This window comes from Grammomys surdaster, unplaced genomic scaffold (genome assembly GCF_004785775.1).
Source record: "Grammomys surdaster isolate TR1022 unplaced genomic scaffold, NIH_TR_1.0 238, whole genome shotgun sequence".
Lineage (NCBI taxonomy): Eukaryota > Metazoa > Chordata > Mammalia > Rodentia > Muridae > Grammomys > Grammomys surdaster.
This window is the reverse complement of record NW_021604683.1, coordinates 83149-97238: the sequence shown is the minus strand read 5'-3', so window position 1 is coordinate 97238 and position 14090 is coordinate 83149. Positions and strand designations below refer to the sequence as shown.

Below are 14090 nucleotides of genomic sequence, written 5' to 3'. Positions count from 1 at the left end.
GGTCCTCCATAGCTAACTTATGATAATGTATCTGAATAGGTTTTTTTTTGGGTTTTGGTTTTGGTTTTTCGAGACAGGGTTTCTCTGTATAGCCCTGGCTGTCCTGGAACTCACTCTGTAGACCAGGCTGGCCTTGAACTCAGAAATCCGCCTGCCTCTGCCTCCCAAGTGCTGCGATTAAAGGTGTGTGCCACCACTGCCCATGAATAGGTTTTGCTACCAAATTATTTATCTGTTGTTTCACAGAGTTAGTCAGCCTATTTGAGGCCCAGGGACCTGAAGAAATAAGCAAAAAGAACCCAAATAATGGTCCCAAGATGAGAGGAGGTAGGGTTGACAACCCTGGAGAGGTTTAAAACCAATTCTTGTACCAGTACTCATCTTTCTCTTTCTCTCTCTGACTTTTCTCAGGGCCTTCTCTGACCTTTTTCATGCTCTCTTTAACCATCCCTGTCTTGTCTATGTAAAGGCAATATTCTTCTTTAAGGGCTGTATACAGTCAAGAGCTGTACACAGCCTTTTCTATTGTAATAGAGTAAATCAAGTCCAATAAGGATCTTTGCGATTTTTGGAGGTCTCTTCAGACTGCGAAACAAGGGATTTCTTCAGATTAGTGATGTCAATCTCTAGCTGTTTCATGTCCTTGTCAATGGTCCTTCGAAGATCTGAGTAGTATAAGTTCAGAGGCCAGCATCTGGATTAGAACTTCTAACAGCAGACATCATGGGTGATTCATTTTTACCTGGAAAGGAAAAAGAAGGGAATTCTCAGGGAGATTTCTCTTCCCTTGATGTAAATTGTTATTCATTTTATTTATGGTTGGCCTGTCTTTGTGGGAGTATCTATTTATTTCATTAATCTTTTTGGTAGCCAATTAGCTTTGCCTTCTGTGGTATCAAACAGGCATATCAATCCTCAGCCGCATAAAGGAACTGGGTCTGGGCCATTCCCTTTAAGGGTAAGATGGTCTTTCCCCATATCTGTGGCATAGTTTTTATTGGTCTCGGTGATGCCAGAGGCAGTCAGCAGCAGATTTGCTATGACCTTTCAGTTTTAGAGAGTTAAAGGTGAACAAGGCATGACGGAGAGTATTTCATTCAGGGAGACTCCTTCTGGGGGGGGTACCATTCCCCCTCTTTTGTTTTTAAAGCCAATTTTTCAGGGTTCTTGTAAAATCATGGCAGAAGCACCAACAGTCGCTCCTTCCACACTAAGAGAGTCATGCAGACATTATTTAAAGAAATATAAATCTATATTAATAATCTCTTTTTTCAAAGGACTGTTATGCCACAGCCGACAACTAATCAGACTATATAATATATCGATAATAATAGCTTCTTCTACTTTTTGTGAGATTACTTCTGTTTTGTCCATTAATTGTTGAGAGAAATTAGGATTTACATCTCTCTTGAGAATATTATACAGAGACTGAAATTCTTTTGTGGAGAGCTTAAAATAAGATCTTAGCCAGTTAGCATCTCCTAGAAACTTTTGAAAATAATATGAATTAAGTAAACTCTCTCTCTCTCTCTCTCTCTCTCTCTCTCTCTCTCTCTCTCTCTCTCAGGCCCTTTATCTGTTTTTTATTGGATATTTTACATATTTAACTTTCAATGTTATCTCTTCTCCCATTCTCCCCCAAAATTCCTTATCCCATACCTACTCCTCCTATTTTTATGAGCATGTGCTCCAAACAACCTCCCAGTCCCCTCTCCCTGCTCTCGAATTACCCAACACTAGGGAATCCAAAATTTCTACTAGAGAACTCCAAACCTGTTGAAGACCTTCAGCAAAGTGGCTCCTTACAAAGTTGACTGGAAGCAATCAGCAGCCCTTGTCTATATACAAATGATAAACTGGCCAAAAAATGAAGGAAACAACATTCTTGATAATAGCTACAAAAAATTCAAAATATCTTGATATAAGTCTAGACAAGCAAATGAAAGATTTGTATGACAAAAACTTTAAGTCCCTGAAGCAAGAAGTTGAAGAAGATATCAGAAGATGAAAAGATTTCCCATGCTCATTGATAACATAATGAGAAAGTGGTTTCCTCTTTTTCTGCAAAATCATCTGCCCACCATATATGGAAACAAGAGCTGTTATTACCCTGGTTACAAATTTATATTACACTTAGACTTTCTTTCTAAAATAGAAGAGAAATGATTCAGTTGTCACTAATATAGAGAGTGATCCACTCACACGACCTTTCCCTTTACAAGTGAGTCAAGTTAACATAGAAGTAAGGAAACACTGAACTCCGTGGTGACATTGGAAGTTGTGTGTTCCTGAGGTCTGTATAACTTGTAAGATCATAGTCCCCATGGCCATTCTACTTTAGTGTTCACCCATGGGGAGACTAATATGGTCATGACATCCAGTTTGAAGGATATAAGAGGGCTTTCCCCAATTCAATGTAACATACCTATGTCAACCTTCCACTAGTGTACTTTAAATGTCATGATGTCCAGTCTGTAGTCGATAAGAAGAATTTCTCCAATGAGATTTAAAGCACCTATGTCATGCTTCCATTTGTACATTTAAATGCTTCTATTAATAACTTCTTTGTTCTATTATTGTGAAAAAAAGTTAAAACACTCTTACTATACAAGACTATGAAGTGTAGTAATCTAACCTCTTATACTAGGTTATGGACACTGACATTTGCTTTCAGAATTAACTTTTTTGGTTTAAATGTGAAACATACTCCAGAGTTCTTGGGTTTCCAGGATCATGGATCTCAAGCTGACAGTGCTGTTTTGCAGTTGTGTGACCTACAAGAAATGCAGCCTCCTTTGACTAATGGATTGCTGTCATTACTCATCTTTATAGCCATTGTACACTTCTATTCGATCTCTGTTTCTTGACCTCAGCCCCAAATATCAAGGTAGATTCACAGTACTATCTCCAAATCTTTTTAACATAATTGAATGTTTTGAAGACCTCCGCAGAGGGGAGACCTTCACTCAAGTCTCAGAAAGTCGCGACCACCCAGTAATCTGCTCGAGACACCGTGTACCGGAGCAATAACGAGGTTTATTAGGGCGTGACATCTAGCTGCCGGTCAATTCGTATGCCCACGAAGGAGCTGAATTGACCCTGACAGCCAGTTTGAGAGGAGTTTTTAAGGGGAAAAAACCACAAACCAAGGAATGGGGAGGGGAATGAGGGGTTGTTGAGGTGGCATAACATAAAAATAGTGGAACATTCCAAAGGAACCCAGCCTACGTGAGTCAGGATCAGGTGAAAACTCTCTGTACACTTATCTTTCTCAAGAATGTGGTCCTGCCCTGTTACTTCGGCCTTGCCCTGTCACTGCGGTTCTCAGCTTGGCTAACTTGCATTCTAGCCAGTTCCCGTAACTAGCCTGTCCACATTCTTAACTTGTTTCATGGCTCAGTTTCTCCATGTCTTTATAAAGAAAGCCTAAAGAATATTTTATATGTCTAAAAAGAATTCTATATACCCAGTATCTATAATTTTTAACTCTACAGTTTCTCCTGCACATATATACAGCTAGAATATACTTTTCATTCTTTATATCTTATGTTACCAGTTACTGTCAGAAGACAATAATCAACAAACAACATTTTCATGTTCCCTTGTATGACAGAGTACCAGATTCTTATAGCCTTGGTGGAGACAAGATTATTTGGTTTCTGACTCTGAGACAGGACCAGTGGATGGGGCCCTCCAGGAGTGTCAATAGATGTCAGGTTCATGAGGCTTGTTTGTATAACAATGTATATATCCCAGTAAGGATTGTCCTCCAGGCTAATGTTAATGACTTCCTGTTGATCAGAAGCAGCACAAGCCCAGAGGCAAAGGTGTGGCTAAAATCTCAGCAAAATGTAAATACTGGGACCTACTTGACAGCCCTTCAGGCTGTGGGGGGGAAAAACAAACTCTAAAAACTTGGGTTCCTCAAAGAGTAATGATGCAGTTTGAATTATAAGGGGCTTCACAATCTAAAGGGAAGAGAGCAGGTGCACTGTGAGCCCATTTATCAGACAGATACTAAGGAAGGAGATAGGAGATAATGAGACTTCACGAGTGATGATCACCAGTGAGATTCAACCCAGCTAAATTTTTGGTGTTCTAATTGTTATTTATGTTTACAAGGGCAAACAGATTCCCCGGTTCAGGATTGGCTTGGGGCAGAGCAAGGTTAAGTCCGGGTGCTTTAGAAACGGTGATTTCAGGACTGGGTTCCACCCAGCTAATTTAGCCTCTGTGGTTATCTGAGGCCTGCAGATCTCTAAGTTCTTTAGCTATTCTTTAGTTAAAACAAAATGTGTATTTCCTGTCTCCTGAGAATAAAGGGCCTGTGGTCATAGGATACTCATTCTTAAGATAATCAAAGGAAACTTGGAATAAATGACTAGATTGATGTGTAAAATAGAAGACTGGACTTTTTTAAATTAATGTTTTTATTGGATAGATTACTTAAAATTCAGATATTGCCGGGCGGTGGTGGCGCATGCCTTTAATCCCAGAACTTGGGAGGCAGAGGCAGGTGGATTTCTGAGTTCGAGGCCAGCCTGGTCTACAGAGTGAGTTCCAGGACAGCCAGGACTACACAGAGAAACCTTGTCTTGAAAAACAAAAAACAAAAAAACAAAAAAAAGAAAAGAAAAAAGAAGATAAAATTCAGATATTATCCCTTTCCCCATTCCTCACCCCCAGAAACCCCTCATCCCATTCCCCCTCCACCTGCTTCTGTGAGGATGCCCACTAACCCACTTTCATTAAAATAAAATACTGTACAAAAGATATTAGAGGTACAAGGACCAGCTTTGAGGGAAGCTGCAAGCAGGTAATGGAGTTTGTTGAAAAGAAGACATGTGTGCTGCAGGTGACAGAGCTGCAGGAGTGGGAAAACCCAAGACCTTGTGGTTATGGCCATTTCATCATAATCTAAGTTCCTTAACACGGAGCTATATATTTTGCTGTTTTCCCTATTACAGTTTGGTCTCATACCATCTGTTCATTCTTTCCTATGCTATAATTCTTTCTGCTAAGGATTGTTTCTTTTGTGACATTGTATGTAGGAAACATAACAGTCTCTCTAAAGGATATGGTACACTGTGGTCAGATAAAAAGTAGTTTTCACTTTTGAAGAAACATGTAGTAGTTAAGTGAGAATGGCTCCCACAGACTCATTTGTTTAAATACTTATTTTTTAGTTTGTGGAACTGTTTGGGAAGGAGCACAGGTGTGGCCTTTTTGGAAAATTGTGACACATGGGTGCATTTTCAGGCTTTAACATCTTCTGACCATGTCTACTTTGCTAGCTACCTCTGGTCTGAGGTTCAAAGTCTGAGCTCTCAGCTCTACCTGATGCCATGTGTTTGTGCTGACAGTATTGACTCTAATGCTTTGGAATTGTAAGGCCAAATAAATGCCTGCAATTATAATTTGTTTTGTCCATGGTGTGTTTTATGAAAACAGTAGAAAGGTAAATATACAGAAATGTTCTGTGGATGATCAGAACTCAGAAAATCATTCCTTCCAACTATAGAAACCAGGGAGGAATATTTTTCAAACTATCTCTAGAGCAGTTATGATCTGCTCCATGCCTTTGAAGTTAAGGGTGATCCCAAAATTCACAATTATAGACTCCTCTGAAGAAGCAACCTATTTAAGAATGTTCTCTTTATTTCTAACCTACCCAATACTAAATAATGAATCCGTTCCATCTTGTATTGAAGACTCTCATGGTAGGAATGGAGGCTCAAAAGCACAGGATTAAATGTATACTACTCTTTATTACAGATTCAATACGTGTTGTAAATTATAGTTTATTAAGTGAACCAAGTTCAGTTGACATTCTAAATGAGACCCTGTTTCAACAACAACAACAAAAGATCAACAATCACAATTATATTTGTTAGGGCCAGTTAAGGACTATTTTTTTCTTCCACTTCCAAGTTAATCCTAAAGTTAAAATTTCATTAATTTGTATATTGTTAATTATGGTGTTTTCTATAATCATGTACTAAGTTAAAGGACAATTTGTCAATTTGACTTGTTTTTTCTTTGACATTTACACAGTGTAAATTGTTACAACTCTTAATAGAATGTTTTTAGAACTGCACATTTTAATTGTATTATTAACTGCAAAGCAATTCCAGCTGTGTAATAATTATTATGTATCTTAGCCTTGAGTTTGACTACAAAAAGTTTCTCCGTTGTTACTCAGGGCTGATTGTCTCTCCTAATTCAGAGGAGACTGCAAGATTGGCCTGGAAATAAAATAAATTTTTACTTCACATCATTTAGGTCATTGATCCCTGGTTTGAGACAGTGCAACTGTATCTACCTTAAAAAAACAAAGAGGTGTATTTGAGATGAATTATATTATGAGAGTGATTATGTAGACCAGTGTGGCCTCAAATTCATGGATATGAATTTGCTACCAAACTGCTGGGATTGATAGCACATGCTGGCATTCTTGGCAAGATTCATTTTGAAAATGATTGTAAGGCACTGTTTCTAAATACCTGAAATGCCTTTAAGAGTTATTGTATTATCTTAACTCTCTAGTGTTGTCTTTATCTCTGTTATTGTTTCTTTTTCTCTCTCTTCTCTGTCTTTGTCTCTGTCTCTCTGTCTCTCTCTGTCTCTCTGTCTCTCTCTCTGTCTCTCTCTCTCTGTCTCTCTATCTCTCTCTCTGTGTATGTGTCTCTCTCTCTCCCCTTCTCTCTCTCGCTTCCTCACCCCCCCCTTCTCTCCCTCTCTTTATCTGTTATTTCAGTTGTATGGTTGTTTTGCCTCTGTATTTTTGTTTCCTGTCCATGGTTGAGGGCCACAAAGGCTAGGAAAGCCAGGAAGGCGATCATGTCTGTCATGTGTTTCCTGCTCTGTTCTGAGGTTGCTCTTATAACCATTGGGTGGTACATACTTACAGGTTACCTGAACCCAGTCTGATTCCACAGAACAAAATCTTGTTTCCTAAAATCTCTCTTTAATTGTTAATATTACAGAGATAGGCGGATTTCTGAGTTCGAGGCCAGCCTGGTCTACAAAGTGAGTTCCAGGACAGCCAGGGCTATACAGAGAAACCCTGTCTTGAAAAAAAAAATTGTTAATATTCTGGGCACCCATCCACTTGTGGGACACATTGGCAACTCCAATGTAAGCTGACTGATAGGCTATGCAAGCTATCCAGCTTGATTCCAGGAGGAAGAAAGAGAAATGTCTCCTGAGTGCTGTGGTTGGAGTTAAGGAAAGCTCCAAATTTGCAAAGCAGGCAACACAGGGACACTGCCCACAAAGGGAAATAGCAGGAAGCTGAGCAGCAGGGATCTGGAATCTTAGTTTCTCCCAGGGGCTTGGCTGGAGGACACACAGATAGGCGATTGGAGGAGAGGCAGAAGTCCTACTGAACTGCAAATCTCTAGATCTGGAAAAGGATTGGCTCAGGTTAGAACCCATATGCTGTGTCCCAACACTACACTCTAACCCTAAGGGTGATGATCATGTCATTCAAGTCTCTAGCCAATCAGAATCTCCACACTCAGCTACCAGTCCGAAGAGGAGGCAGGTCTTCCTGGTACCAAGCCTGCAACTTCCTCTTTGTAATTCAGCAGACGTGTGTGCTTCTGTGTGACATGTTTGAGTGCTTCTGCTTGATGATGTGAGGGGAGCTCGGCAAACTCAGAACCCCAGACATGGTAAGTGCAAGGTCATCTCCCACAGAGGGGAGGAGCAAGCAGCTTAGCAAAAAATGCACAAGTACTGGTCTTCCCAGTGGCCAGATGGTAAGAAACACGGAGCCAGATGGGGCCACCTGGGAGCTATTGGTGGACCTAGTCTCTTCCTGGTCCTAGCTGTGGCCTCTCAATAACTTTATTTGTTTTTTGTTTGTTTTTGTTTTTCGAGACAGGGTTTCTCTGTGTAGTCCTGGCTGTCCTGGAACTCACTCTGTAGACCAGGCTAGCCTCAAACTCAGAAATCCACCTGCCTCTGCCTCCCAAGTGCTGCGATTAAAGGTGTACACCATCACTCCCTGGCATCAAAATTATAAATATATTTTACTTCAGTGTATGTGTGCATGTGAGTTTATATGTATCATGTGCATGTGGGTTCCTGCAGAGTGGGCAGGGATCTTTAGATCCTCTGCAGCTTGAGTCATGAGCTGTTTATGTGGGTGCAGAGAACTGAACCCAAGTCCTCTGCAACAACAGTTAAATGTACTAGACTTTTTATTGGACAGAAAAACTGAGATGCTGGATATTGATTCTAATGCTTAATCTTTTTTTTTTTTTTTTTTTTGGTTTTTCGAGACAGGGTTTCTCTGTGTAGCCCTGGCTGTCCTGGAACTCACTCTGTAGACCAGGCTAGCCTCGAACTCTCGAACTCAGAAATCCGCCTGCCTCTGCCTCCCAAGTGCTGGGATTAAAGGCGTGCGCCACCACCGCCCGGCCTAATGCTTAATCTTAATTCATGCTTTCAGATGCTGAGGGTCCCTGCCTCAACTGTCTTTGATTAGCAATAAAGAATTGCCATACAGCCAACGACTGGGAAGGGAGATGGAGATTGTACTTTTAGATTGCCCAGGCAAGAGACTAAATGGGATGAAGACAGACAGAATTGCAATGACACAGGAGCAGAGAGATCAAAATAAAAGGCCTGCCTGCCCCAGTCTCACGGAGCATTGAACTGGGATCAGAGAGACCTGGAAGAGAGACCTGGAGGACAGGGGACACAAAGAACGAGCGACCTGTCTATAGGCTGATCAAACTGCTGATTTAAAATTTTTCACACAGCGGTTATATACACAAAAAGACAGAATGTGGGGAAGGGACTGACACAGGTGTCCAGGGAAAGTACAGATTCTTCAGGGGGAGTACAGATATCTTTCAGAACAGAGTGTCAGCTGGGTGAAAGTTCAGGGGACAGATCACTATTACTCCGCCTATGATTCACTTGTACTTATCTAAGTTGGTACTATCCACCAAGGTTACCTAGCTACAAGATCTATGATTATTTAGCCTGACAATTTTCCACCAAAGCTGCTTGTTTACAATAGCTTCTAGTCATCTCTTTCAGTGTTTTTCCACAGAAACCAAAGACTTTGTGTTTAGCAGGCATATATTTCAGGCCTATTGCTGATTTTTAGGCCTATGGCTGTATAAGCAGGGCTGCCCCTGACACCTGCCCTCATGTTAAAATCTAGGGAAGCAGCTCCAATGTCCATTCTTGCCCTTTGATTTTGAGAACTGAAAATAAAATAGATTAAGAAAATGATAATTCAGGAATATCTGAGAGGAATATGTGCTACATGCAGGGATGGTTAGAAGTGCTCATCCATTGAGCTAGATACTCATGTTAAAAATTAAGCTGTCATGTGTCTTTTCAGTCATTAATCCCCAGCTTTTGGGCAGGCGCAGCATGTATACAACAACCCAGGAGCTTAAGAAGATTAATAACTCACCAATACAAGCATGTGTGCTTTGAATGTGCATATGTCCTTGCATCTGTGTACATTCAAGAGGAGGACATCAAGTGTCCTGGTCCTTCCTTGACTCCTTGTACCTTTGTGACAGGATCTCTCAATGTGCCTGAAAGTAGGCTGGCAGCCAGCAAGCCCAAGTGATCATCCTGTGTGTGCCTTTCCCAGTTCTGAGATTAGAGTTAAGCATACAACCACTCCTGTTGTTTACCTGTGTGCTGGGAGCTCAGAGTCAGGTTCCCATGCTCCTGCTTCTGGTGCCCTGGCAATCAGACACATCCCAAGCCTCACAGAGTTTCATGTTTCTTTGGGTGGAATCCCAGCATCACATCCTCTTTAAGTAAAGTCGTGTACTTTGTTCATCACAAGTTCACTCCTTGTTGACAGCAAGTGTGTTGGGGATTGGTCATAATTTTTTGTCTTAATTAGGCACACATGTTGGCTCCCAAAATCACACTTGAATCTGAATGTCCAGACACTGAGGGTCCCTGGCCCCAACTGGCTTTTGATTAATCAATAAAAAGACAATGGTCAATGGCTGAGTATTACGAAAGAGGCAGAACTTTTATGTAGCAGAAATTAGATAATATGATTTGCTCTCAGAGGGTCACAAATACTTACTGTACTTGCCTATGAACTCTCTGAATTAGCAAATGAATCACACACACACACACACACACACACACACACACACACACACCTGTTAAATTTAGTATTGCCTGGACTAGCTCAAAGACTGGGCTGCTAACAAACACCTTTTTCCTTTACTACTGAATTAACATCTTTTAAAATCTATGTTTCATCATGCTTCCTCAAACACATTGGGGAATTGGCCTGTTGTCTCGAGCAGGGTCTCTTATCTATTACGAGCAAGGGGTTTGAATCCCCTGGGGGGAGAGGAGCGACAGGTCCTGCTCCACTCAGGGATCATATACTGGATTTGACTGTGAGATCATCAGCTCCTCGAGAGGGAAGAGACTACGCCAAGAGACAGAGAGTTTGTGGAATTCAGTTACTTCTTTAATGATAATGCACAGCAAGCAAACACAAACACAAATGCTAAGGTTATTGCTACAACAAGATATTGTCACATTTCCTATAGGTTGCCTCTAACAATATGCATAATTAATCACAAGTAATAAGTTGCTAATAAGTTGCTAATTACCAAAGAAATAAGCATAGCGATAGACAAATCATTCATTCATGGATTATACGACCTGAGTCCTTATGTTGGTTTTGGGTTACAGGTCTGGAGTCCGGTAAGGCGGGGTCAGGCTGTGGCTTTCAGATAGTTTAATTGATAATTTGACCTCGCAGGGTGCTTGACCACGAAGCTGGAGGCATTGGTCTCTTGGTTTGAAGTCCCTTGGCTATGAAGTTGGAGGCATAGGTCTCTCAGTTAACTCTTTGATGACATGGTGCTGAGGAGGCTTTGTCTGGAGGATCACATTGGCCAGTCATGGCTACAAGTGTGATGAAGTGCTCCGGACGGGCTCCTCTTTTATGCTGAATTTGGAGTTACTCTTGACGTACACGGCAGATAACCACTCGTGTCTGGTTATCTCAGCACAGCTTCATTTCCAGACTTGCCTTTACAAGTACCAGACATGTCCAGACATGTCTTACAAGTTTCCTATTACAAAATGGAGTTGATCCTGTTTAAGAGCCTGCTCCTTACACCTGTGTAGCCACTTTCCCTGATTCTCAAATGTTGGTGTGGCTTTATGTCTGGTCTTTCCTCTTCCTCATCATGATGATCTCTGCCTTCTTCCTTTATCCCAGTTACTAGCCTGCAAAAATCTAAAGGTCATGGCTTAATCTACTTGTCCAGCCATTTGCTGTTGGCTGTTTATTGATCAAACAAGGGAACAAGAATCCTCAAATTTTGGACACGCAGATTCCAATGTTAGGGGGTATGATCAATTCAAAGCAGCTGAATCAATCCCCAACACATTTGGGACTCCCTGACAAGGAAAACTGACAAGAAGAAAGGATTCCTCCATGAGTGGCTCATAGGACAGTTCAGGCTATGACAGGGAATCCTAAAAATATAAAAATTTAAAACTCAGCAACAAGTAAGAGACAGGAAAGCTGCCCCAAGGGCCATACACAAGATTGGGTCTAGCACAGCAAAGATGAAACACAGATTTAGAAAGTGTTAACTAAGGGATACCAGAGAGGAATGGATGCTACCCAAGGGGAGGTTTGGAAGTGCCCAGCAATTGAGGTAGAAAAGGCATATCAAAATTAAGCTTTTGTGCATGTTTCTTTCATTTGTAAATCCAGAGTACTCTGAAGGATGGTAGATGCATGATCATCTACCTGGAGCATAGAGCTGCATTTAACTATTTAAAACTGCAGATAGTACAGAACCTGGTAGGCAAGAACTCACTACTAAAAATTATTTACATATACTCATGTAAAAACCACACATGCCATGATGTAAGATTAGGAGTTACAGAGAACTGGCTCCTAAGGAGGCTACAGATTTTGCCTCAGTCACCTGGAGATTTCTTCCCAGTGTTTGGAACTATACAAGAGAATGGGCTCAGAGGTGTTTGAGGACCCTACTGTGCAAAGAGACAGGCAGCTTAAAGTTCCAGTAGAGACAAATGGTAGAAGATACCTGACTCCTGCAACCAGATAAATAAAAAATAGTAATCAATGAAATGTGATTTAATTGTTTTGAAGAATAGGAGGGAGTATAAAGGTAATTTTTTAAATGGTTTTAAGGATACACTGAGAAAAGCAAATCTGTCCTTTGATCTCAAACGGAAGAAACAAAGACACACAGACAGAAGGGAGATTGAATGAAAAAGAAAGCTGTTTGTTTGTTTGTGTTTTTTGAGACAGGGTTTGTCCATATAGCCCTGGCTGTTCTGGAACTCACTCTGTAGACCAGGCTGGCCTCCCAAGTGCTGGGATTAAAGGCTTGCGCCACCACTGCCTGGCTGAAAAAGAAAGTTTTAAAGAAAATTTGAACAAGTTTATGCTAGAGCAAACACTTGGATTCTTTTGAATGTGATTCACACTGAATTCTGGGATTGTTCGGCCATGTATGACAACTTTAGAGACAGGAAGTAGAGTTATAAAATAAGGAAAAGGGAATTTAAGTAAAGTTAACTACATGATGAATAAATAATTTGAAGATTTTGACCTTAAATTATTGATCCAATTAAAGGTGAAAATTGGAAACCCTTATCTCAGACAAATAGTAAAAATTTCTGTTAATCCAAGTTATATCATCATAAAGGGGACATATTTAGTGACAGATATGTTAATCTCTAAAGAAGGGAGAATTTAAGAATAAAGATGAAAAAATAACTTAGGTCTTGATTTCAAGTAGGTCTGGGCAGGAGTTGCTGGAGGGGCACAATGTCAACAAAAAATATAATTTGTTTAGATTGATTTGATTTCTTTAAATTGTTTTGATTATCAACATGCATGTGGTTATTGGTTTACTGGTTATATTAAAATTCTTCTGGGAGAGGAGTTGAGCTATTAAATTACTCCAATATATACCTTAAATGATATCTGGTCATTAGAACAAGGGCATGCTATTTTGGGAGAGAGACTCTGTATTTGTGTTGACAGGAAAGGAGGAAATGATTTGGACCCCTTCCAGAGTGATATGTATTAAGTTTGACAGGGGAAGACCCTGTAAAGATCTTGGCTATAAAAAAGAAAAATTTTAAAAAAGTGAAACAGCATAGGTAACTTGAGTTGTTCAGTCCCATAGGCTAGTTGTTTCATCTGGCCTTCTGTATATGCTGGCATCCTGAAGAAGTATGTTTGAACAGATGTGCTGGCAAGTAACTTCAAGCAGGTAAAGAAGAGGGAATCTTCTTAAAATATCTTTACATAGGGCTCGAGAGAAGGTGTGACCCAGATTAAAGGTGTGTACCAGCACACTTGAATCACAATCTGCAAATTTCTTTGTCTCATGCTGGCTTTAAACTCAGAGATCTGCTTGACTCAATCTACCGGCATTGAAGGCATGAACTACTTTTCCTGGATGTGAACTTTTTACGGCCACTATGCCTCCAGCACTTCATATCAAGATCCAAAAGAAACCTGTGTCTTCCAGTCTCAAGATCTGGATCATAGATGTGCTTTCCATTTCTGGATTGTAGCTCATTCCATTTGTAAACAAACAGATAATGAGGAGTAGCCATCATGGGCATGTGGAAAGAAATAGCAGCAGGACAGTAGAAGTGCTGTGTGGCTCTCCTTCATTATTTACAACATTTGAATCCTGTTGCCCAATACACCTTTCTCTGTTCTTTTTGAGTATAAAAATAATCATCCAGCCATGCATGGTAGGTGAATATTAGTGATTTTGAGGATAGCCTGATCTACAGAGTCAGTTCCAAGATGTCCAATATGCCCTCCCCTGCATGTGGGTGGCCTGTCATCTTTGTCACCATCTGAGTAGTACACAGGCTTTTCTGTTGACACCTAAAGGCCCCCTGTTCAATTAACTGAGGGCCCTCCCATTTACTTACAAAGTAATGCAAAGCTAATGTAAAGCTAGGCTTTAGTTTGGCAACTTCCCATTTGTTCACTGTGTGCTGCATGGTTCTTCTCAGGTGTGAACTTTTGCTTCATTTTTGTCAAAGCCTTATTTTGTATT

General features: G+C 40.6%; 1 pseudogene; it reads right to left on the bottom strand.

Moving 5' to 3' along the window:
• LOC114626603 overlaps positions 1-14090 on the bottom strand; it is an 89260-nt pseudogene that overhangs the window by 10607 nt on the left and 64563 nt on the right.